The 22,261-nt window shown below is 45.6% G+C and overlaps 1 protein-coding gene across 4 annotated transcripts in view; it reads left to right on the top strand.

The window, feature by feature from the left end:
- The first annotated feature begins 572 nt into the window (after positions 1–572).
- LUZP1 (leucine zipper protein 1) overlaps positions 573–22,261 on the top strand; it is a 100,913-nt gene continuing 79,224 nt past the window's right edge. For 2 of the 4 annotated variants that reach the window (XM_056122670.1, XM_056122668.1), the window contains exon 1: positions 573–848. The gene's annotated coding sequence lies outside the window, so the exon portion shown is untranslated. Of the gene's footprint in view, positions 849–8,895; positions 8,979–22,261 lie in introns of those variants that run through there. The other 2 variants (XM_056122669.1, XM_056122667.1) reach the window with 1 other exon arrangement.

Below are 22,261 nucleotides of genomic sequence, written 5' to 3'. Positions count from 1 at the left end.
TCAAAGATTCTGACCACCCCGTGACAAAACAGACTCAGAGCGTTTGTAGCACACGCCTGCGGGAAGCACATCATTTTATAGGTCGCTGTGTTTGTACCGATGACCCTGGGTAAGTCCCTTGGTTGGTTTTGTTTTGTTGGCTTGTTTTCCAAGTCTCCGTTTTCTCGTTCGTAGGATGGAGTTAATAAACTTACATCACGGGGTTGGAATCTCGCTGTGTGGTGGGGTCTGGGATGTGCCGTTTCGTCTCTCGGCTGCCTCCGTGGGTAAGTGGGTCGCATCGAAGCCCGCGGTAAGGACGGCGAGATTCTGGGGCAACAAGCAGCATCATTGCGGAGGAGGAGGAGGAGGAGGAGGAGAAGGCGGTGGAGGAGGTGGAGGAGGAGGAGGAGGTGGAGGAGGAACCCGACTTAGCCAGGGCGCGATTTCCTGGCGGTGCTCCCGGGGCGGGAGGTTTGCGCCGGGTCCCCTCCCCCGGCCGGTCCGGCTCAGGAAACGCCAAGAGAAAGCCAGGAACCAGGCCTGCCAGGCCCAGCGGCCCCTCCGCGCCGGCCCTCCTCCCCTGCCCTGGGCTGCAGGAAGCCGGCCGGCGGGAACGCCCTGCCGGGTGGGTGGGAAAGGCCGCGAGCGCGCCCCGCACCGCCCGTTTCCCAGGCCCGCCGCGGCGCGGAGCTGTCACTGCGGCAAACGCGCCGCCTCCCCGCCGCCGCCCGCCTCCCGGAGTCCAGATTCAGGAACGTGCCGCAGCCCGGGTCCTCCCTGCGCCAGCGCCCCACCCGCGCCGGGGAGGAAACGGGGGCCGGCGCGCTCCGGGGGCACTTGAGACGCTGAGTCCCCAGGGCTGCTAGGTGAGTGGTCCAAGGTCAATGCCAGTGAAGCAGCATTTAGGCCGTGTTCCGGCTGCGGGCGTGGGCACTCAAGAGTCGCTCTCTCTATGGTCCAGATTCTTGGGAGGCACAGAGAAAGATTCTGGTTCTTTTTTTTTTTTCTGGTGGGGGAGGAGGGAGATGGCACACCCAGTGGGCCCAGGGTGTACTCTGGGCTCTACTTAGGGATCACTCCTGGATGAGTTCGGGGACCATATGGGATGCCGAGGACTGAACCCTTGTCCACCGCAAGTGCCATACTTGCTGAACTATTGCCCCAGCCTAGATTCTGGTTCTTGCAGATGGCTCCAGAACAGGAATTCTTTATCTGGGAAACTACGGATGGCCTCCCACAGCTCTGTGGACACTTTGGTGTGTGTAAGGTGTTGTATGTTGCATTTCTCTACTGAGTTTCTAAAGTATCATGGCCCTAACGGAGTTAAGAGCATTAATGTTCAAGGTCCCCTGATTCCTCTAAAGGGACAGTCGCTTATTAAGGGGCTCTGTCTCCTCTACAGGCTTTTAGCATCTTGTCTCTGTCTCTGCAGGGCCTCACTCTTAACTCTGCAGGGACTTGCCATCCATGATTGCGGTATCTTTCTTCTGGGTCTTGAAAATCTTTCTATAGAATCCAGGATTCTGTTTGTGGGTGGGGGAGTTGTGTGGGGGTGTTGTTGAGTTCCCCATGGGGGTTTGGCATCTTTTTCTGAGATTTTGAGAATCCCATGACAAGGTCCTTTGGTCTTTCATGGGTCTCTGCATGGGTCTGTCCGTACACAAAACACTGCTTTAGAGCAGAGATTCCAAAACTTAGAAGGTCTGCCGCCATACTTTCAGGGGAAAAAAAATTCATGCAGTGTTCCAGTTGGAAATCTACTTTTTTTTTTTTTTTTGCAGAGGGGGAGCACACCCAATTGTGCTCAACGATCACTCGTGGCAGTGCTTAGGGGACCATATCGGTGCCTGGGACCAAACTAGGGTCAGTTGTGTGCAAGGCAAGTGCCCTACCTGCTGTACTATCTCTGCAGTCTTAAATCTACCTTCTTTTAGGCGAACAGAGCATGCCTTCTCAATTGCATCAGAGACTGCTGCTGCCCCCTCTCATGGTTCTAACACCTGGAATTTTTTTTTTTCTTTTTCTTTCTTATTTTCTTTCTTTGAGAAAGAAAGTGGTGCTCAAGTGCTACTCACAACATGTTGATTAGGAAGTTCTCCCACTGGTGCTCAGGGGACTTCCTCTAGCATGTAAAAATATGTGCTCCAGCCCTTTGAGCTATCTCCCCAGCCCTGGACTTACAACCAGGCATTCCTGGGTTAAGATCTAGCTTTTCAAATTACCAGCTGTCCGATCTATCTTAGCTCTAGGCAGCTTTCCCTGTCTTTTGGATTCAGAACTCTGCACCCCAAAGGATATCTAATATGATCTGATGCTTTATTGCCCTTGGTTCAATTATTATTAAATAATTAATTTTGTTTACTATTGTTTTAGCCCTCTCTACCTCTCTACTCCCCAAATTCCAAGAGGCAGGAAACTCTGCTGTATGATAATCTATGTGCCTGGCCCATGATAGAAATCTCAGCCATTTGTTATGAATTAAGTGAGAGTAAAGGCTTGAGGGATGCATGCCAGACACTGCACTGGGAACAGAGAGGGATCAGAAACGAATGAGCCAGGGATATAACTCAGTATGGAGCCCATGCCTCATATGTATGTTTGTTTATTTTTTACCACACTTCTCGATGCTCAGGATTTACTTATGAATTTGTGCTCAAGCATCACTCCTGGAGGTGCTCTTGGGACCACATCTATTGCTAGGGATAAAACTGGAGTCTGCTACATGCAAGGCAAGCACCTTTACCCCTGTTCTATCTCCTGATCCTGAGGTTCTGGGTTTAATCGCTAGCATTACCACCACCAGCAGCAGCAACAGCAAAGGTAACAACAGGAAGGGGAAATGCTCAAAGAGCTGTGGTGCATTCCTTGGATGCAAGAGCCCCAGGCACCTCCAAGAGCCTCTGAACACCACTAGGTATGACCCAGATTCTGGGGGGAAATAATAAATCAAGGAAATAAGCAACAAGGAAATGAATGAACATTTTTCTGGTACTTGAGGAGGTTTCAGTTTGGGGTGGGGATAGTGAGTTTGTGCAAGAAAGACTGTCTAAAATGAGCTACTGGGAAAAACAACATAGCAACTTCCCCTTAAATTCTGTGTTGCAACTTACAAAGTGTTTAACTTATATGAACTATTAGATTTACCCTTAACCCTGCAGAGATGAGGTAATGGCTGCTGGCAGGAGTTCAATGGCTTGCCCAAGGCCAGCCAGGTGATAATGACCACTGAGTGCTTTCGGATTCAGCCACATCCTTCAGGAACTGGCCTTTGATGTTCAGATCTCATTAGATAGGAGACTTTGGGAAAGTTTCTTTACCTTTTTGAGTCTTGTTTTCTTAATCTGCAAGATAGGAATAACTGACTCCTATAATCTATATGACATATTATCTTTTATGTGCCGAATAGTTGATACTTGGTTTACAATAAAGGATCCATATAAGTATTTGTTTAATGAATGAATGTACTACCTATAATAAAGAAAAGGGAAGAAGCAAACTTTCTTTTTAATGGGTGACCTGAAATGTGAGAAAATGTAACAATCTTATAATTGTGCTTTTGGGGGAGGAGGGTAGCAGAAATTGAGGGTGCTTTTTGTACTTTTCCACTTTCACTTTCTCTGATTCCTCTATGACTATACCATCATTTCAGTAACATTGTATTATAATTTATTGTTTGCAAACCAACAAAAGTGAACCAACCCAGACTATTTAGCTTTCCTTTTATGTATATTTTTACTGGTCTTTTTCTTGATGATCAAGTAATATGTGCTCCTTGTAAAATTTTTAAATAGTAGAAAAAAAATTAAAGTGCAAGTTTAGGCACAGTAGACAAAAGATGCTGACATATTGTTATTCTTTAAAAGGAGGTTGGGGAGAGGCAGAACTAGAGAAAAAATTCTTCCTGCTTAAATGTCTCTCCTTGGCTGTTAGGAGTCTTGCTATAGCAATAAAAGTTCAAAAGCATTGCACTGGGAAGATAGCTCAAAGCGCTGGAGTGTGGTGTATTCTGCATGCAGGTGCTCTGGTTAAAGCATTTTTTAAATTGAATTACTACTAATTAGAAAGTCACAAATATCTTTGTGATTGAGATTCAGGTGAACATTGAGCACCAATCCCTAACCCAGTGTCCACTATCTTCCACCAATGTCCCCAGTTTTCCTCCCACCCCCTCCACTCCATCCCACAGCCTATGTCTAAGGCAGACACTTTTCCCCTCCCCCAGTGTCCTATTGTTTTCTTTGAGTTCCATTCTTGTCACTGCATGGTGTCCCCAAGCATCAACAGACATGTCTGCCATGAACCAGGTTCGGACTAGTCCCCTCAGCACTACAGGGTGTGGCCCCAGAGAAACAAAACGTTCAAATAAAGCTAAATGCTGGGGAGGGAGGTAAAAGTGAGAATTGTTTGGGCAGGGGCTTCCGTCTCTTGTCCCAGCATGGAATGTGATGAAGATTGAGATGAGATACATGAAATTTCTTATTTTTTGGTGGTTGTGGTGGTGGTGGTGGGGAACCCAGTGATGCTCAGGAGTTTCTCCTGGTTCTGCACTATGGGATTACTCCTGGCGGTTTTTAGGCAACCCAATGGATGCGAGGGATTGAACCCAGGTCAGCCACGTTCAAAGCAAATGCTGTACCTGCTCTACTGTTTTTCTGACTCTGAAATCCGTAGAACATCTATGGTAGCATACACAGTTGATTCAAATGCCCAAAGTCTTATAGCTGTGCCTTCATGCCCTTTCTTTCCTCCTAATGTCTACTGTATTTTTTTTTTTTTTGCTTTTTGGGTCACACCCGGTGATGCACAGGGGTTACTCCTGGCTGTGCACTCAGGAATTACTCCTGGCGGTGCTCAGGGGACCATATAGGATTCTGGGAATCGAACCCGGGTAGGCCTTTTGTTCTGTTGTTTTTTTCTTCCTGCATCTGGTTGTTTTCAAGTCTTACTCCTGGCTTTGTGCTCAAAGATCACTCCAGGCAGGCCTTGGGAAACCATATGAGGCACAGAGGATAAATCTGTGTTGGCCACATTCAAGGCAAGCACCCTACCTGATGTACTATCTCTCCAACCCCAGAAGTGTGTGATTTATATGTGAAAAGCCTAAGCACCATAGGAACAAACCCCACGTACAGTGCTGAGAGTAGTCCTTGAGCATTGCTGGGTGTGGTTCAAAGACCAAAGAAAACAAACAAATGAACAACAGCACAAAATTTCCTGTTACATACAAATTGAAGACTAAAAAGAATAAAGTTTCCATATTTTTAATACACATACTAGGCATATATACTACATAGTAAGCACAGGATCCCAATATACATTTATTTTTCTTTTTAATACAACAAAACTTTTTTTGGAGGGGGGCACACTCAGGACTGCTTGAGCTCACTTCTGGATCTGTGTTTAGGTGACCATATATGATGCTAGGGATCAAACCTGGATCAGTCACGTGCAATGCAAGTGCCCTCTTCTCTGTACTATCTCTCCAATTCACCTTTTCTATTCATGAAAATCTATCCTGGTCTTTTTACCAACAGAGATCTTGAGGTCAGAACTGACAGCCCTTCTGTTAGTTCAGAGACCAGAACGTGTCAAGTCCGACTGTGAAGACATGTTGAAATCATCACAGCAGCAAGTTCTGTTCTTAAACTCTTTCAGTCCTGTTATTTCTTTTAATCTTGACAACCACGGTACAAGTAACATTATTATTCCCATTTTTTCTTTTATTTTTTTTTTGCTTTTTGGGTCACACCCGGCGATGCTCAGGGGTTACTCCTGGCTCATGCACTCAGGAATTGCTCCTGGCGGTGCTCAGGGGACCATATGGGGTGCTGGGAATCGAACCTGTGTTGGCCATGTTGGCTGCGTGCAAGGCAAACGCCCTACCCGCTGTGCTATCACTCCAGCCCCTATTATTCCCATTTTTATGATGAGAAACTATGGTATAGAGACTTGAAAATTCTAAGATGACCCAACTGGTTTGTGGGGAACTAGGATTTGGATCCTGATTCAGAGCTTTTCCTGTGAGTGAATGAATAAGTAGTGATACAGCGGGTCCCTGGAAGAAAGTCTTGTCTTCATTATTTTTAATTTTTTTTTTTTTTGCTTTTTGGGTCACACCCGGCGATGCTTAAGGGTTACTCCTGGTTCTGCACTCAGGAATTACTCCTGGCGGTGCTCAGGGGACCATATGGGATGCTGGGATTCTAACCCGGGTCAGCCACGTGCAAGGCAAACGCCCTACCCGCTGTGCTCCAACCCTGAAAGTCTTGTCTTTAAAACCTCTCCTCTAATGTCTGGGTTCTCTTCTCCATGGGTTTGCAGCATTTGCAAAAGACATCAGAACATAGGAGAGACTCATGAAAAGTCCTTTCTTTCTCTTATTTATTTATTTATTTACTTAGTTGTGAGGGAGGGTGTTGCTTCGGTCACACCTACTGTGCTCAGACCTTACTCCTGACTTTGTGCTCAGGGATTACTCTTGGCAGTGCTTGAAGGGCCATCGGTGGTGCCAGGGGTTAAATCAGGGTTGGCTTCATGCAAGGCAAGTGACTTTCATCCCATACTTTCTCTTCAGCTCAGGAAAGACCCTTTCTTTGCCTGCACCAATTTCTGTGACCATGTGTACTTTACTCCAGAATTGGTATTTTGAATTTCCTATTCTAAAAACAAATCGAAATTTATTAGGGGACCTTGCAGAGCGGCCCAGGCATTTCACGCCAGCCAGCCATTTGCCTGTCTGCAGCACAGGAAATTAACCAGAATCCCAAAGCTTCTTTCCTACCCCCACAGGCCAGCACTCAGTACGCCCAGTGCAGCACTGCTGCTCTCCTAGAGGACTGAGGAGATGCCAAGAGCAGCTTAGCACAGATGCTTCCCCCATAAAGGAAAGGAGAGGAGAAAGTGTGAGAAAAAACAGGTCAGCTCTGCTGCAAAGAACTTGCATAGAGAACACGGTGTCGACTTCAGCTTGGAGGGCTGCCCAGTGACAGAGACACCTGGCTGTCAGATGTGACTGCAGAACCCACCTGAGGTGTAGAAACTAGGGTGTTGGTTCCGGTTCCAGGGGGTAAATCTTTGCAGGTGACTTTTAGTGAGCCTCTTTGTCTCAGAATCTTGAAGTCTTCCTCTGTGAAATAATTTCTACATGAAATTATTCAGTGGTTTATCACTCTGGGTGATGGATCATCACTAGTGTTTTATTGGAGCTGGAAATGTTGTTGACAATAATAATACTGATGAACAGAAGAATGGCAACTACATTACTCGTGGAACACTGTGCCCATGTGTCCCCTAATTTGTATGTAATTTTGGAATATGCACTATAAATGCTATATTAATTGTGCTTGTTTTACACATGAGGAAGAATGAGGCCCAAAAAGTTGGTATGGACCAAACATGAGTACATGATCCCAGGGTTTTCTGGTATCTGAACCAGAGCTCCACCAGTGTGTGAGTTCTGGTTTTTGTTTGTCTCTTTGACCACACCCAGCAGTGCTCAATGCGTACTCTTGGCTGTGTGCTCAAAGTTCCTTCCAGGCGGGGCTCTGGGAACCATGTGTGATACCAGGGTTGGAACCTCCTCAGCCTCAAGCTAGGCATGTGCCCTATCACCTGCTCTATGTCTCCAGCCCATGTGTGAGCTCTGACCTCAGTGAAGTGAGAAGGAGCTAAGAAACAATCAGTAAGTTAATTTGATACAAGTTGAACTGTGTTTCTGCTCACTTGAGAGTTAACACAAGACCATGGGTATTCAAAGCAAGGGGGAGTGGTGGAGGGGGGACTAGGAGGAGTTCTAAGTTGAGCATAAGCAAAGGGGCTAATGTGGGAAAGCAGTGGGTGTGCTAATGGAAGCTAGGATAAACTACAGTTGAGTGTGTATGTATGTGTGTATGTGTATGTGTGTGCATAAAGGTGGGAAGAGATCAGCCCAGGCCAGGTCTTTGGCCTTTATTCCATAGGCAATAAGAAGCTTACACAAGAGATGTCTCAAGAGACCAGCTATGCTGCTACAGTCAGAGAGGAAGCAGCCCTCAGTGCATCTGTGTCCTGGCTTGTGAATGCAGCTCTGTGCCAGCATGTGGGAGGGCATCTGCTGGGAGAGTCTCTGGCTATGCCCTGTGTTTGGCTCCCTTCAGATGTCCCTCTTCTTACTTCTCTGGACACCAGATACCTCACACATAGCAAATCCATGAGAAATGTGTCAGAATTTTTGGAGGGTCTTTTTTGTTTGTTTTGGGGCCATGCCCTGCAATGCTCAGGGGTTCCTCCTGGTTCTGTATTCAGTAGTTACTCTGGTAGTGCTGGGGTGCGGGTGGGGGGGGCATGAGGGATATTGGGATCAAATCCAGGGCCAGTTACATGTAAGGCAAGCTCCCCACCTATCTCTCCACTTCTGGAGGGTGGTTTGAGATCTGGTTTTTGCCGGTTTCCATTTTAAAGGTGAAAGTGGGAGATAGACAGGGAAGGACTTGTCTAGGATCACACAATGAATTAACCACCGGGTGGAGAACTAGAATCCACGTTGTTGGAGCCCATCTTAGAGTCCAAGCTTAGTTCCTTTCCCACATTTGCTGAGTAATAGATGTAGCATTCGTTGAGCAACGACTCCATACCAGGTCATGGACTAAACCACCTTTACATGAGTTGCCCCGTTTAATCCTCATAACCCCCCTGAGAGTGCTCCTGTTGAAAACAGGGCATCTTGTTGTCCATTTCGATTTCCCACGGGGGACTTGCTGAGGCCCTGGGCACCTCGCGAGGAAGGCAATAAAAACTTGGCGGAGTTCAAGTTCTGGGAAGTAGGGGGCAGGATGGGGGCGGAGCCTGAAGGACGGCGGCGGCCCCGCCCCCAACTCAGACCCCGCCCCAGAACTGCCGACGTCACACAGTGGCCCCGCCCCTCATTGTCAGTCCCCGGGAGCCGGAGAAGGCGCCGGCCGCTGGGAGCCGAGCGCTGGGTCCCTCGGCTGGCGGGAGCGCGGGCCGGAGCCGCCGAGGTGAGGGGTCCGCGGGCGGGCGGCGGAATCGCCGCGCTGAAGGCCGGAGCGGGCGGGCCAGGAGCGCGGAGGGCGGCTGGAGGGGGAGGCCGGCCCCACCGAGGGGTCGGGACATCCAGGGGCGATCGGGCACCACCGGCGGGAGCGCTCGGGGCGGGGGGGGGGAGGGATTTTTGGGGGGGCGGGGGTGGTGGTGTGAAGTTACGGTCGCGTGAAAAAGAGTTTGAGCGGGTTTGTGGAGGAAGAGCTCGCCGCGGGAGAGTCGTGGAGGCGAGACCTTGAGAATCTTTTCGGAGTTGTGGAGATTTTTCTTTCGGAGGGGGAGGGAAGGTTGTGGGCGACTTCTGGGTGGGAGCGAGACTCTGAGGAGAAATGTTTGGGACGGATCGCTGGGAGGACACGTCCGTGGGTCCGGCTGAGGAGAGTTGGGGGGCCGAGTTTGGGATTGGCGGCGGGGCGCTGGGGGGCCGGGGGGCCCCGCGGGGGCCGGGGCGCGGGGCCGGGGAGGGGGCTGCGCGGGGCCCGCGGGCACCCGGGGAGGAAGGAAGTGATCTTACAGGAAGAGCCCGGAGCTCCCGGGGAGGAGGAGGAGGAGGAGGAGGAGGTGGAGGAGGAGGAGGAGAGCAGCAGGAGGAGGGAGATTTGGGAGCCGGATTTCGGCCGGCGTGCGGGCCGGACTGCGGGGACCGGCCGCGGGGCCGCGGGCGGACGGGGTGGGGTCCGTGCGGCCGCCGCAGCTGTCGGGCCGCCGCGTCCCGGCCGCTGCCGGTCGCGCAGCCAGACCGCTGGGCCGGGAAGGAATTCGAGGCATTCGCTTTGTTTAAGTTGCCAGTAGACAGTCCTTAGGACTAATTAATGGTGGAATCTGCAGGGGGACGCGGGCAGGCCGGGCCGGGGGCCGTCCGCCGCCGCCGCGGTGAACTTTCCGCAGCGCCCGCCCGCCCGCCCGCGCTCCCCCGCCCGCCCGCCGCGCCGCCCGGCCGGCCCCGGCCCCGGGCCAGGGCTCCCCGGAGCGCAGGAATGAAGTGCCGTGTGCGGGGCCCGTGGCCTCCGGCCGCTGCGGATGCTGCCCGCGGGAAGCCCGCGCTCTCCGGGCGGCCCGGCGGGGGCACTCGGTGCCGGCTTTAGCGCTCCCCCGAGGTGCCTGCGGTTTCTTGCTAATAACCTTGGAGGAGGCTCTGCGAGAAAGACCCATCTTGCTCCGGAGCATCTGTTTCTTCATCGCGTCAGCCCCTTTCCTAACACCGCGGAGCTTGTTGTGGCTTGTTTCGGAAATGCCGAGACCAGTGCTCACACTTGAGGTTGAGGGTGGGAGAAGAGAATTAGGCACCCACCCTCCTCACCGCTCCAAGGAGTAGAAAACCCAGCAGCAGCAAAAACCCCTGCAGTGTGATGTCCAGAAAACGTGAGGCTGCTTGCGGATTCTCTGTTGCACCTTCCGTCACTTGAATGACCTTGGGAAAAGAATCGTGTTTCGAAGCTTCTCTTGCTTTATCTTTGCATTGAGAGGAAAATACTCGATCTCTCTACCTTTTGGGCATATGTTGAGGGGCAGGGTTTGTTCAGGGCATTTTTTTGCGTATTGCCGCAGTTCTGGCATAAGGAACGGGACTAGGGTCATAATCACAAAATTCACATCACCTACCTAGTGCAATTTTAATTTCTCCGAGGGCTTTAGGAGGATATATACCAGTACACTTATAACACTTACTATCATTTTGTATGCAGCTTTGGTGGCATATAAATGGTTAAATTAAATAACCCTCATAGAAAATTCTTCTCGTCAGAAATGATTATTTTGCTCAGAATTCCCCTTGGGGCAGATTAAAGTTTTGCTTGATTTACTCTGAAGAATTTTCCAGCTTTCTAAAATTAAATCACTTTTCTAAACATAGTGACTGAAGTTTGAAAAAAAGTTCGATGGGAAGAGAGTTTGTTAGAGTATGAACATAGGCAAGTGTCGGCTCATTGTTGACCTGCCATGACTAATATGGCTTGTGAATTAGTCTTGGTTCTTAGGTCTTTACTTTTAAGATCAAGAAAGGGAATTAATATTGGTGAGTTTCATATTCTGTACTTGGTAGTTGTGCTACATGGCTTATATCACATATGACCAAAATGCTGTGAGGTGGTAGTTGACATCCCTCTTTCACAGATGAGCAAACTGAGAATTATAAAGTAAAGAGATTTGCCCTGATTTATACCTACAGCTAGTAGAAGTGGAGCTACAATTCAAACCTGTGTGTTTTAAGGGCTCTTGGGTTATTGATCCTTGATATGCTGCATTCAGAATCTGGAGGCCAAGTTTTTGGTCCTTTGTCTAAGTCATTGGGTCATTGTGGACTCTTGAATAAATAAAACTATTCCATGATAAAGTTCTTTTTTTTTTTAACCCCTAGAGGTTTCAGACAAACAAAAGAGTGTAGTAATAGTATACACTATAAGAAGTACTTAATTTTGTTTTTTGGTTTAGTTTTTTGGGTCAGCCTTTTGAACTGTTTCCCCAGCCCCACTTAACTTTTTTTTTTTAAATGATAAGTGCATTTATGTTGAAATTCAAAGTACCTGGGTGGTATAGATTTTATTTGTGTAATGGAAGATGATGATTAGATAATTGCTGTTCTACAATAAAAAGAAACATCATTACAGTGACATTCTTCATCAGAAACTGAACTTATTTTCATCTAACGTGACTTTCAGAGGCAAGTCATCTTAGAATAAACATCCAAGTCAGATAGTCAAGTTGAAAGATTTGATATAAGCTTTGATGCAGATAATAGATACTTACTAAATATTTGCTGAATGAATGTTGGCATGCATTTAAAAATCAGCTTTACTGAAGTATAATTTACCTATAGTAAAGGTCATCAATTTTAAATGTGCTGTTTGATGAACTTTGACAAAGGTATACGGTTGTGTAATAACCAATTCTAACTTCATTACTGGAAACTGGCTTGTCTTTTAGGAAATGGTTAGCAGAGTGATCCATGGGAATATTATGAAGTTCTTATGTCTAGATTGAGATTAGAGTGAATACTAGAGAGTCAGTGTGCCAGCTTTATAGGAAATAGGGAAATCTTGAGTATTTTTTTGGGTTGCATGAGAAGAGTAAGATAGGGAGAGATGGGCACAGGGGAAAGATGTATTTAGAAGGAATCAAGTTAGGGGCCATAGTACAATGGATAGTGCATTTGCCTTGCACATGACTGACCTGGGTTTGAGTCCCCAGCATCCGGTATGGTTCCCTGAGCCTGCCAGGAGTGATTCTTGTGTGCAGAGCCAAGAGTAACCCCTGAGCACTGCTGGTGCTGGGTGTGGCTCACAAAAAAAGAAAAAAAGAAACAATCAAATTTTCATTTTTAGGAAGAAGATTTGGGGGGGTGGGAAATCACCTAAAAATCCCAAAGAGTAATGTTGAATTTTCACTTTTGTTTTCTTTTTGAAGATCTCCTGAAATATAAAGCTTAGCATCATGGGCTATACTTCAAAAGTACTTTACACACATTATGATTGTTCAAATAATTCTTAAGGGTGGGGATGCCATAAAATTGAAGGCCTTGCCCTTCCACCTGTGACAGAATATCCTTAATGTTTATCTATAACTTGTTTGGCTGATATTCCCTTAAAGGAATACATTAGGTAAAACTGATGTCTTGCTGGGAAGACTTAAATTATGTTTTCCTCTTTGTATTTTCTCAACTCACTGAATCTGTCCCAGTCTGTTTGGTTTAAGTCTTGGAAAAAGCTTGAAAACTACTATGAACTTGTAGAGTAGTGTGTGTGTGTGTGGGGGGGGGGGTGGGGGGGTAGGGGGGTGGGTGGATGGAGTATGGGAACGGTGGGCAGGACGATGGTAGTAGCTTTGGGTGCAGTTGCAGGGTGCTTTCTGTTTAAGGGAAGTAGATTCCCAGGCTTTTCCTAGTGATTTATTTTCTAAACTGAAAAAGGGGCAGTATACTGGGAACCTATTCTAGGAGAAGCTTCATATTTTACTTCTACCTTCTCATTTATCTTTAACCATTCTATTACTTTTCTTTTTCTTTGCTAGAGATAGGGATTGAATCATGGGTCTCATACATGCATGGCATGTAGACTTTCTCTGATACCATTCTATTTTTTCTGTCAACTGTTTTATAATACTTTGTTTCCAACCTTGAATCCTGAGAATGGACCTGATCAACCATTGGCCCATTGTATATCATAAGGGAAGAATTAAATTAAAATACCAACTCAGTATTTTTGGTAATAATAAGGAAAAAGTAATAATTTTGAAGTAGTCATTATCTTTACTTTATAACTTAGGGATCTGAGCTCAAAGCAATTACTACCAGAGCTAGTGAGGGAACAGAGCAGTGATTTGAACTCAGATATGACTGGTCGTCAAGTTTGGGATCTTTCTATTTCACTTCATTGCTGGTGTATTGGAGTTGGTGTGGGGACCTGGGAAGAGCTGGAAAATACCACTTTAAAAGATGAGATAGGAGCAGTAGTACTGTGGGTAGGGTGTTTGGTTTGCACACAGATAACCTGGGTTCGATCCTCAGCACCCCATTTGCTCCCTTGATCCTCACTAGGAGTGATCCCTGAGCTCAGGGCCAGGAGTAAGTCCTGAGTAGCTTGGGTATGGTCCTAAAACAAAACAAAACAAAAACCCCAACATAAACCAAAACCTGAAAAGAAAAACCAAACAAACCAACCCCAAAATCCCCAAATATGAGGCAAATGTAACAAGTATTGATAACCTTCTTAGGTGTTGCTGTTTTTATTTACTTTCTAGAAACATCTTATATTGTGAGGAATTTTAATGTCATCCTTTATTGCCCAGCTTCCTTCCCTAGTCTAGCATTGTTCTTTTAAAATTTTTTATTTTGTGTTTTTGTGGTGCTGAGGGTCAAACCCATGGCCTCATACAGGTAAAGCATATAGTCTTAACACTGAGCTGTGTTTCTGGCTGCATTTATTATTTATAAGTGTCTTACTTTGAGTTCACCAGCTGTTTAATTTACCCCTCCTATTTTATATATGCCTAAAAAGTTAGGTGCATCTCTCAAGACCTTCTATGTTTGTATTTGGTCCCTTATTTTCATTTTAGCTGCATAGAATATTTTTATAGCTTAATACAGTCACTAAAATTTTTGTATATAAGTTTTTAAAATTATCACTAATTTGTTTTGGGACCATACCCGCTAGTGTTCAATCACTGGAGCCAGGGATGTAGCCCACTGATAAATAGTTGCCTTGCATGTGTGGAACCCTGGGTTATATTCCCATATGACCATGGTGGGGAGGAAGCCACTGTTGCTTTAACATAAATACCATAATCAGTCATCAAACTCTGCAAAAGACCTACTGTGTATGAAGATCAATAGAAAAAAAATCTAGGGGAATTACTAGCTAGGACAGATTATTATCAAGAATTGTAAAGAAAAAAAAAACAAGGGGGCTGGAATGATAGCACAGTGGGTAGGGCGTTTGCCTTGCACGAGGCTGACCCGGATTCGATTCCCAGCATCCCATATGGTCCCTTGAGCACCGCCAGGAGTAATTCCTGAGTGCAGAGCCAGGAGTAACCCCTGAACATCGCCAGGTGGGACCCAAAAGCCAAAAAAAAAAAAAAGAATTGTTTTCGGGCCTGAGTAATAATCCAGTGGGAAGGGCTGATGCAGGTTTGATTCCCCAGCATCCCATATGATTTCCCAAAGCACCGCCAGGAATAAATCCTGAGTGCAGAGCAGGAGAGTAACCCCTGAGCATTGCTGGGTGTGATCAAAAAGAAAGAAAAAAAGTTTGTTTTAATCAGGCAGTCAAGATGTTAGTCTTGAACTGAGAGATAACTTGAAGAGTGAGCATGTGGGAGGTCTGGTTTTGTTCCCTAGTACCACATGGTCCCTTGGGCACTGCTGGGAGCACCCCCTGAGCACAGGGCTGGGAGTAACACCTAAAGCATCACTAGGTTTTGCCCAAAACTCCATTGCCCTCAAAAATAAGGCAAGTAAATAAAGAATATACAGGCTGCCAAAATTACAAGCTTTTTGAGAAAGAACAGAGAGTAAAATAGATTAAATAGTATAAGAGAAAAGATAACATTAAGGACCAGGAACCGTAGTTTAATAGTAGAACAAGCACATTCCTTGCATGTGTGAAGCCATGGGTTTGATCCCCAGTGCTCGTTTGGGTAGAGGGATGGTTAATGGGGACAGGGCAGCAGCTGGTATGGGGGAAAAAGAAGAAAAAGAAAATGGAACCAATGGGGCTGATGGAATGTGGCCTTTCAATATCAATGCCTAGACTGGAGTGATAGCATAGTGGATAGAGCGTTTGCCTTGCACGTGGTCAACCTGGGTTCGATTCCTCGACATCCCTCTCAGAGAGCCCGACAAGCTACCTAGAGTATCCCACCCGCACAGCAGAGCCTGGCAAGCTCCCCGTGGCGTATTCGATATGACAAAAGCAGTAACAACAAGTCTCACAATGGAGACGTTACTGGTGCCCACTCAAGCAAATTGATGAACAGTGGGAGGACAATGGTATAGTATTAATGCCTACTTCATGTTAGCCACTATATTAGGTATTAGATATACACTGGAGAACAAAACAGATGAGTTTTCCCTACTCTTGTGAAGTCTAGTCGGGAAGACAGATATAATCATGCAAGCATATATATCATTATAGATTGTGATAGGTGCTATAAAGGGAGGCAGCAGATGCCTATAATGGAGAATAACGGAAAGAACTAACAAGAAAAACACTTGGTAAAAATATCTCTAGTACTTGAACTAATACTTGGGCTGGAGAGATAGATCAAAGGGCTGGAGTGAATGCTTTGTGTTCAGGAACTCTGGTTCCATTCCTAGCATCATGCTTCCCTGACCACACACAAGCAACCCCTGAGCACTGGGTTGGGAATAACCCCTGAGCACTAGCAAGTGTGACTCCAAAAATCAAAGAAAAAAATGAAATAATAAGCCTGTGAGAATGAGCACAGTGAGACAACGGACTGGAGTGCATGTTTTTTTTTTTTTATAATTTATTTATTTATTGAATCACTGTGGGAAAAGTTACAGAGCTTTCGGGTTTAGGTCTCAGTCATGTAGATACCGAACACATTTCCCTTTACCAATACTCATTTTTAACCCCGAACCCCAATAGACCCCCACCTCCCACCCCTCCCAATTCTTGTGAGGCAGATGAGTTCTAGTTAATACTCTATCTACTTTGACTAGATAGATTATTTCGATAGAAGATGCACAATTATTGTTTAGAGTTTACGACCCACCCCCCACAATCAGACATGCTGAAACAGCGTTGTGAAATGATTTGCTTTCTACAACTTGGTTTAAGAATAAAATGATGGCCGCGCGGTTTTGAATTTCTGCTATTTTACTTATTGACCCTGGAAGAATTTCTATTAAAAGTTAGCTAGTTAAGAGATTGGTTTCTGTGCCCTGGAGTCGTGGCCGTGCCGGAGAGCCGCTCGTGGGGGGCAGCTGGCGACCTCGGTGGGGCGTGGGGGACGGCCCACAAAGCCCCCCTTCCCATGAGGTCCCTGCCGCTCCCCCGAGCCCGGCTCAAACCTGCTTTCCACAAGGTGGAGTGCATGTTTTGCATGTGGGAAACCCAGATTTGATCCTTGGCACCACATGGTCCCCCAGCACCCAATTCAGGAGTAGCTCCTTAACATTGCTGGATATACTCCTAAAACCAAGAAGAGAAAAAAATTTCAATTTAGATTATCTTCAAAGCCTAAAGGGAAATCAAAAGCTTTTACATGGGAGCCAGAGTGATAGTACAGCAGGTGGGGTCTTGTTTTACACAGTGCTGCCTCAGGTTCAGTTCCTGGCACCCCATATGCCCTGAGTACCACCAAGTATGGCCCAACCCCTCTTACTAGCTAAAGAGTTTTTGAATGGTGGTAGTCTATACTTGCCTTGCATGTATGTGTGAGGCTTTGGACCCAGGCCCTAACACCTCCACTCCCCACTCCCCAATTATGTTTGGCCAGAATATGGCTTACTGGTTAAGCATGAAAACTGGACTTGATCCCTGGTGCTATTAAAAAAAAAGAAAGTTTGCATACTCACAAACATACTGGTAAACAAAAAGTCAAACCTCTAAAGTATACGTAGCATGGTTCCATTTTTACAAAGGTATGAGCCACGAAAACTAATTTATATTGTCAGAATGAAGGATGAGGAACATAAGGAACAACAAAGATAATCGAGGAATTATACACACCATAATGCTGTTTTTCTTGATTTGATTGTTTCCTGGGTGCATGGTTATATTCTGTGAAAAATCAAGTTATGGGGTTGTGAGTTTTTTTGGGGGGATTATTTTTTAGGTCACACTCAACATGGGATATTGGGGACCAAACCCAGGTCGGCTATGTGCAAGGCAAGCTCCCTATAAGTTGTGTTTTTGTTTTTGTACCATATGCAGGATTCTCTGGGTTTACTCCTGGCTTTATTGCTCGGGGATCACTTCTCAGGGGGCTTGTGGGACCATGTGGGGTGCTGGGAATTGAAGCTGGGTTGGCCACATGCAAAGCAAATGCTTTACTGGCTACACTCTATAGCCCTGTGAGTGGTGAAGGTACTTGGGCCATACCCAGCTGTGCTGATAGATTACTTCTGTTTCTGAGCTCCGGGATCATTCCTAGAACTCTGGGGACCATATGGGGTGCTGTGACTTGAACCCGAGTCAGCCATGTGCAAGACAAATACCATACTCTTGTACTCTATCCAGTCCCTATTTTTTTTTTAAAACTAGAATTCTCCTTAGTGTTTTCTCTAGTCCAAATTCTGGGAGTGTCCTAACTGCTTCAGGTAACACAGCAACTTATTAGGGGTGAAGGTCCAGGATTCCATTTGAATGCCACAAAGAGTGCTTTGGAGTCAGTCATTGCAAAGCAAGGTACCTTCCTGGAAAGGCTTAATCAGTTCTTGTCTAATGCTCTGATTGAAATAAACTGAAGAGAGATAGTAGGTAGTATCTCATTTGAATTGTTCTATGAAATAACATTTTATTTTTCCAACAGTGAAATTTGGTGGGGGCGGGGCACAATTTTTATCCCACTGGACTGTGCTTAGGACTGATTCCTGGCTCTGCTCAGGGATCATTCTTTTTTTCTTTCTTTCTTTTTTTTTTCTTTTTTATTAGTGAAACACCATGAGGTACAGTTGTAGATTTACAAATTTTTGTGCTTGGATCTCGGTCATACCACGATCAAATACCCATCCCTCCACCAGTGCCCATTTTCCACCACCAGGATAATATCCCTCCCCCCCCCATCCTCCCATCCCCCCATCCCCCCCTGCCACTGTGGCAGGGCATTCCTCCCTGTTCTCTCTCTCCTCCTGGGCGCTGTGATCAGCCAAAGAGGCATTGAGTGGTGAACATGTTCAGTCCAGTCTACTTTCAACTTGCATCTCCCCTCCTGGGAGGATCCTCCAAACACCCTCCACTTGGTGTTCCCCTTTCTATCTGAATTGTCCTTTCCCCTAGAATACCCAGCTGGCCTCTAAGTTATGGAGTAATTCTCCTGGTGTTGCTCTCAGCTATTCTTGGGTATTAATCTCATATTTTATTATTTTATATCCCCCAGATGAATGCCATCTTTCTATGTCTATCCCTCTCTTTCTGACTCATTTCGCTTAGCATGTCATTCTTTTTTTCTAGTGTTGCTCTGGGCACCATATATAGTGCCGGGGGATGGAACTGGAGTCTGCCTCATGCATGGCAAGCACCTGAACCCTTGTTCTATCTCTCTGGATCAAACAATGAAAATTTTCAGCAAGAAAATCTGTGAAAGCCACCTTTTCAGCTTACCATTAAGCTCTCAGTGATTCTCTTATGAAAGATATACAAATTTATACACAATTTGTATGTACTTTTAGCAAATTTAAATTAGTTGTAACTGGGAAAATTGAGCTAACACATGCAGTTGAGCTATTTTTGCTATATCCAGTAGGTTCTAGGGGACTTGTGTGGTGCCTGAGATTGAACCTGAGGCTCCCAAAATCTAAGTATGCACTTTTCATCCATTTGAGCCATATCCCAGCCCTAACCTTACTTTTTGAGAGGTTTTTATATGTTTAATTTATTTATTTACTTAATTAAATTTATGTCTGTTTCTTGGGCCACACCCGGCAGTGCTCAGGACTTCTGGTTCTGTGTTCAGGGATCACTCCTGGTGGGGCTCAGGGGACCATAGGAGGTGCTGGGGATCAAAACTGGGTTGGCCATGTGCAAGGCAAGCATCCTACCTGCTGTAATATCTCTCTGTTCCCCTGCTGTATTATTTTTAAGCATTTACTGGGAGAGGGAGAAACCATACCTTGAAGTCTTTGGGGATCACTCACAGTGCTCAAGACTCCATATATGTGGTGTTGGGAATTGAACTAGAATAGTCTGCATGCAAAGCAGGTGTCTTACCCACTGAACTCTCTTTCTGGCCCTATTTGATTTTGTGTCACACCAGCTGTATCAGGTTACCTGATACAGGTTTCTGCGTTCTGGGGGGGCACTATATGTGGGATTTGAACTCCAGTCACCTGCGTTCAAGACAAGTAACTTCCCTGTTGTACTATTGCTCCAATTCCTGATACCTAGTTTTGTTATTATGTAAGATGTATAGCCATTTCTGAGGGATGTCTGTAAAGTATTATGACTGCTTTTTTTTTTTAAGGGTTGTTCCCAAACAGTTGTTCTCAAAGGCTCAGAGCCAAGTATTCCAGGTGATATTTGGCCCATCTCTGTAGGTCTAATGGTTTAATACTTCGCTCAGCGATGCTGTCCTGGTTGGTTCAGCTGTGTGGCACTGAAACACTAGAGATTGAACTTGGCCTTGTGCAAGTCAGACATGTGCTCTAGTCCTTTAAACAACCTCCCTAACTCCTAATAAGAGTGCTTAAAGAAAAAAATTGTCACAAGGGCCATACTTGACAGTGCTGGACATCTGTCACCCTCGATAGTCTTTGGATGAAGATGATGTGATCCAGAAGCTTGCCAAGGGTACTCAGCTGGCAAGTTACTGAATGAACTGGAATCAGTAGCATGCAATGCAAGTATCTTAACCCTCTCTAGCCCTACTATTTTGTTTTCTTTTCCCCAAACCTTGTCTTATCACAAGTATGTTAATTACCTGGTGGTATTTATCTGATTTAGACTGGTTTACTGATTGGAATCTATTATCAGTGAATTTAAATTTTAAAATTGAACTTTTTCTTAGTGTCCTTAGTCATTAGGGACTAATAATAAAGCTCAGATATATTGACTGTGCCAGCCTCTATACTTCTGTCTTTTTTAGATCTTTAATCTCAGCAAGTCTTTGTGGTAGATAATATTCTATCTATCTACCTATCTATCTGTCTGTTGAAGTTTTTAGACACACCTGACATGCTCAGGGTTATTTCTGGCTCTGTGCTCAGGAGTGACCCCTGTTCATAGCCGGGGGACTGTATATGCTACTATGAATAAGGCTGGGATTACTGCATGCAACGTAAGCACCTACCTTCTGTACTATTTCTCTGGCCCTTATTACTCTCATTTAATAGATAAAACATTCTTTTTTGGCAAGGGAGTCACAACCAGAAGTACTCAGGGACTATTCCTCACTCTGTGCTCAGGAGTAAACTTTAGAGATGTTTAAGGAACTGTATGTGCTGTTGGTGCTTCAAACTGGATTGGAGGATGCAAGGCAATGCCTTAACTTCAATATTATCTCTTTAGCCCCTAGATGAAAAAAATTATGTTTGTTTTTTGGGCAACACCTGGCAATGCTCAGGGTTACTCCTGGCTCTGCACTCAGGAATTACCCCTGGTGGTATGTAGGGGACACTGTGGGATACTGGGGATCGAACCCAGGTAAGCCACATGTAAGGCAAGCAAGAGCCGTTACTCGCTGTGCTATTGCTTCAGACCCTATATGAAAAATTCTTAAGATGGCGATCCTTTTTGCTCAAAGTCAACATGATGGTGAATACCAAGCTAAGCTAAGGGTTTGATTCCTGAACTCCTGTGCTTACTCTTGAGTATCTTTTTTTTTTTTTCTGTGGCGGGGGGGGCGGGCGGGGGGGCAGTGGTATTCAGAACATAGTCCTTTTTGTGGGGGAGGGGGCACATCCAGCAATGTTCAAGGCTTGCTTCTGGCTCTGTACTTAAAGATCTCTCCTGGTGGGGCTTGGGGGACCAAATGTGGTGCCAGATACTGAACCTGGGTCAACGACATATAAGGTGAGCACCTTATCTGCTTTATTATCTCTCCAGCTCCTGCATTACATGTTTAAGTCACATGTTTAAAACACATGATGTTTTATGAACTGTGTGCATTTAAGGTCATTTCTCCTTAAGTAAAAGAAACATTGTCTTATGCTCCCCAGGATAGAAAGAATATCTTTTCTTTTGATCTTGAGAGACTGAAAGATATATTAAGGTGCTAGGGATGTCACTCAGTGTTGGAGTGCCTTGCTTGTGTGAGGTCTTGCAAGGTTTGATTTCTGGCACTGTCTTTTCTGTGTGTGTATGTGTGTATAGTCTTTATTTTGGGGGGCCGTATGTGGTGGCCTGAGAGGTTCATATGTAGTGCAAGGATTTGAACCCCAGAGCCCTGGTGGCTATGCTGGGCAAGTGCCTTAACATTTGCACTATCTTTCAGGCCCTTAGTATTTTTACAGTGGAAGACTGTAAACATGATATACAGAAACCTTTTGAGTATGGAAGGAATACTTACAAATGTACTTAGGGTTTTTTTGTACTAAAGTGATGGTTCCTGGCTGGTTTACATGAGAAATACCAGTTTTTATGTGTTGTATGTGCCCTACCTGTAACTGGAATTCAATGAGATATTCTTATTATAATTGGATAGAATTATATATTGGAACAGTATTTCCCAAAGTGAATTTTACTGTTCCTTGGGGGTCCTTGTTGAATAGGGGGTAGGGTTTGAGTATATATACTTAAGAGATTTTTGGGCCTCGCCTGGTAGTACTCAGGGGCTACTCTTGGCAGTTCCCAGGGGACTATTATATGCAGTTCTGGGTTTTAATTGGGGTCTATTGCATGAAAGACAAAGACCTTAATCCCTGTACTCTCTCCAAGGGATGTAGCTCAGCAACATTTTTTTTTTATTCTTGTTTTTGTCTTTTTTGTGTTGGGGTCATTTCTGGTGGTGTTCAGAGCTTAGTCCTGGCTCTGAGGTCAGGAGTCACTCCTGGTGGACTTGGGGTACCATACGGGGTATTGGGGACTGAACCTTGGTTGGCTGCATGTAAGGAGACTGGCTG

The sequence above is a fragment of the Sorex fumeus genome, unplaced genomic scaffold (genome assembly GCF_029834395.1).
Source record: "Sorex fumeus unplaced genomic scaffold, SorFum_2.1 ptg000047l, whole genome shotgun sequence".
NCBI classification, from domain to species: Eukaryota; Metazoa; Chordata; class Mammalia; order Eulipotyphla; family Soricidae; genus Sorex; species Sorex fumeus.
This window is presented reverse-complemented; position numbering and strand designations above follow the sequence as displayed.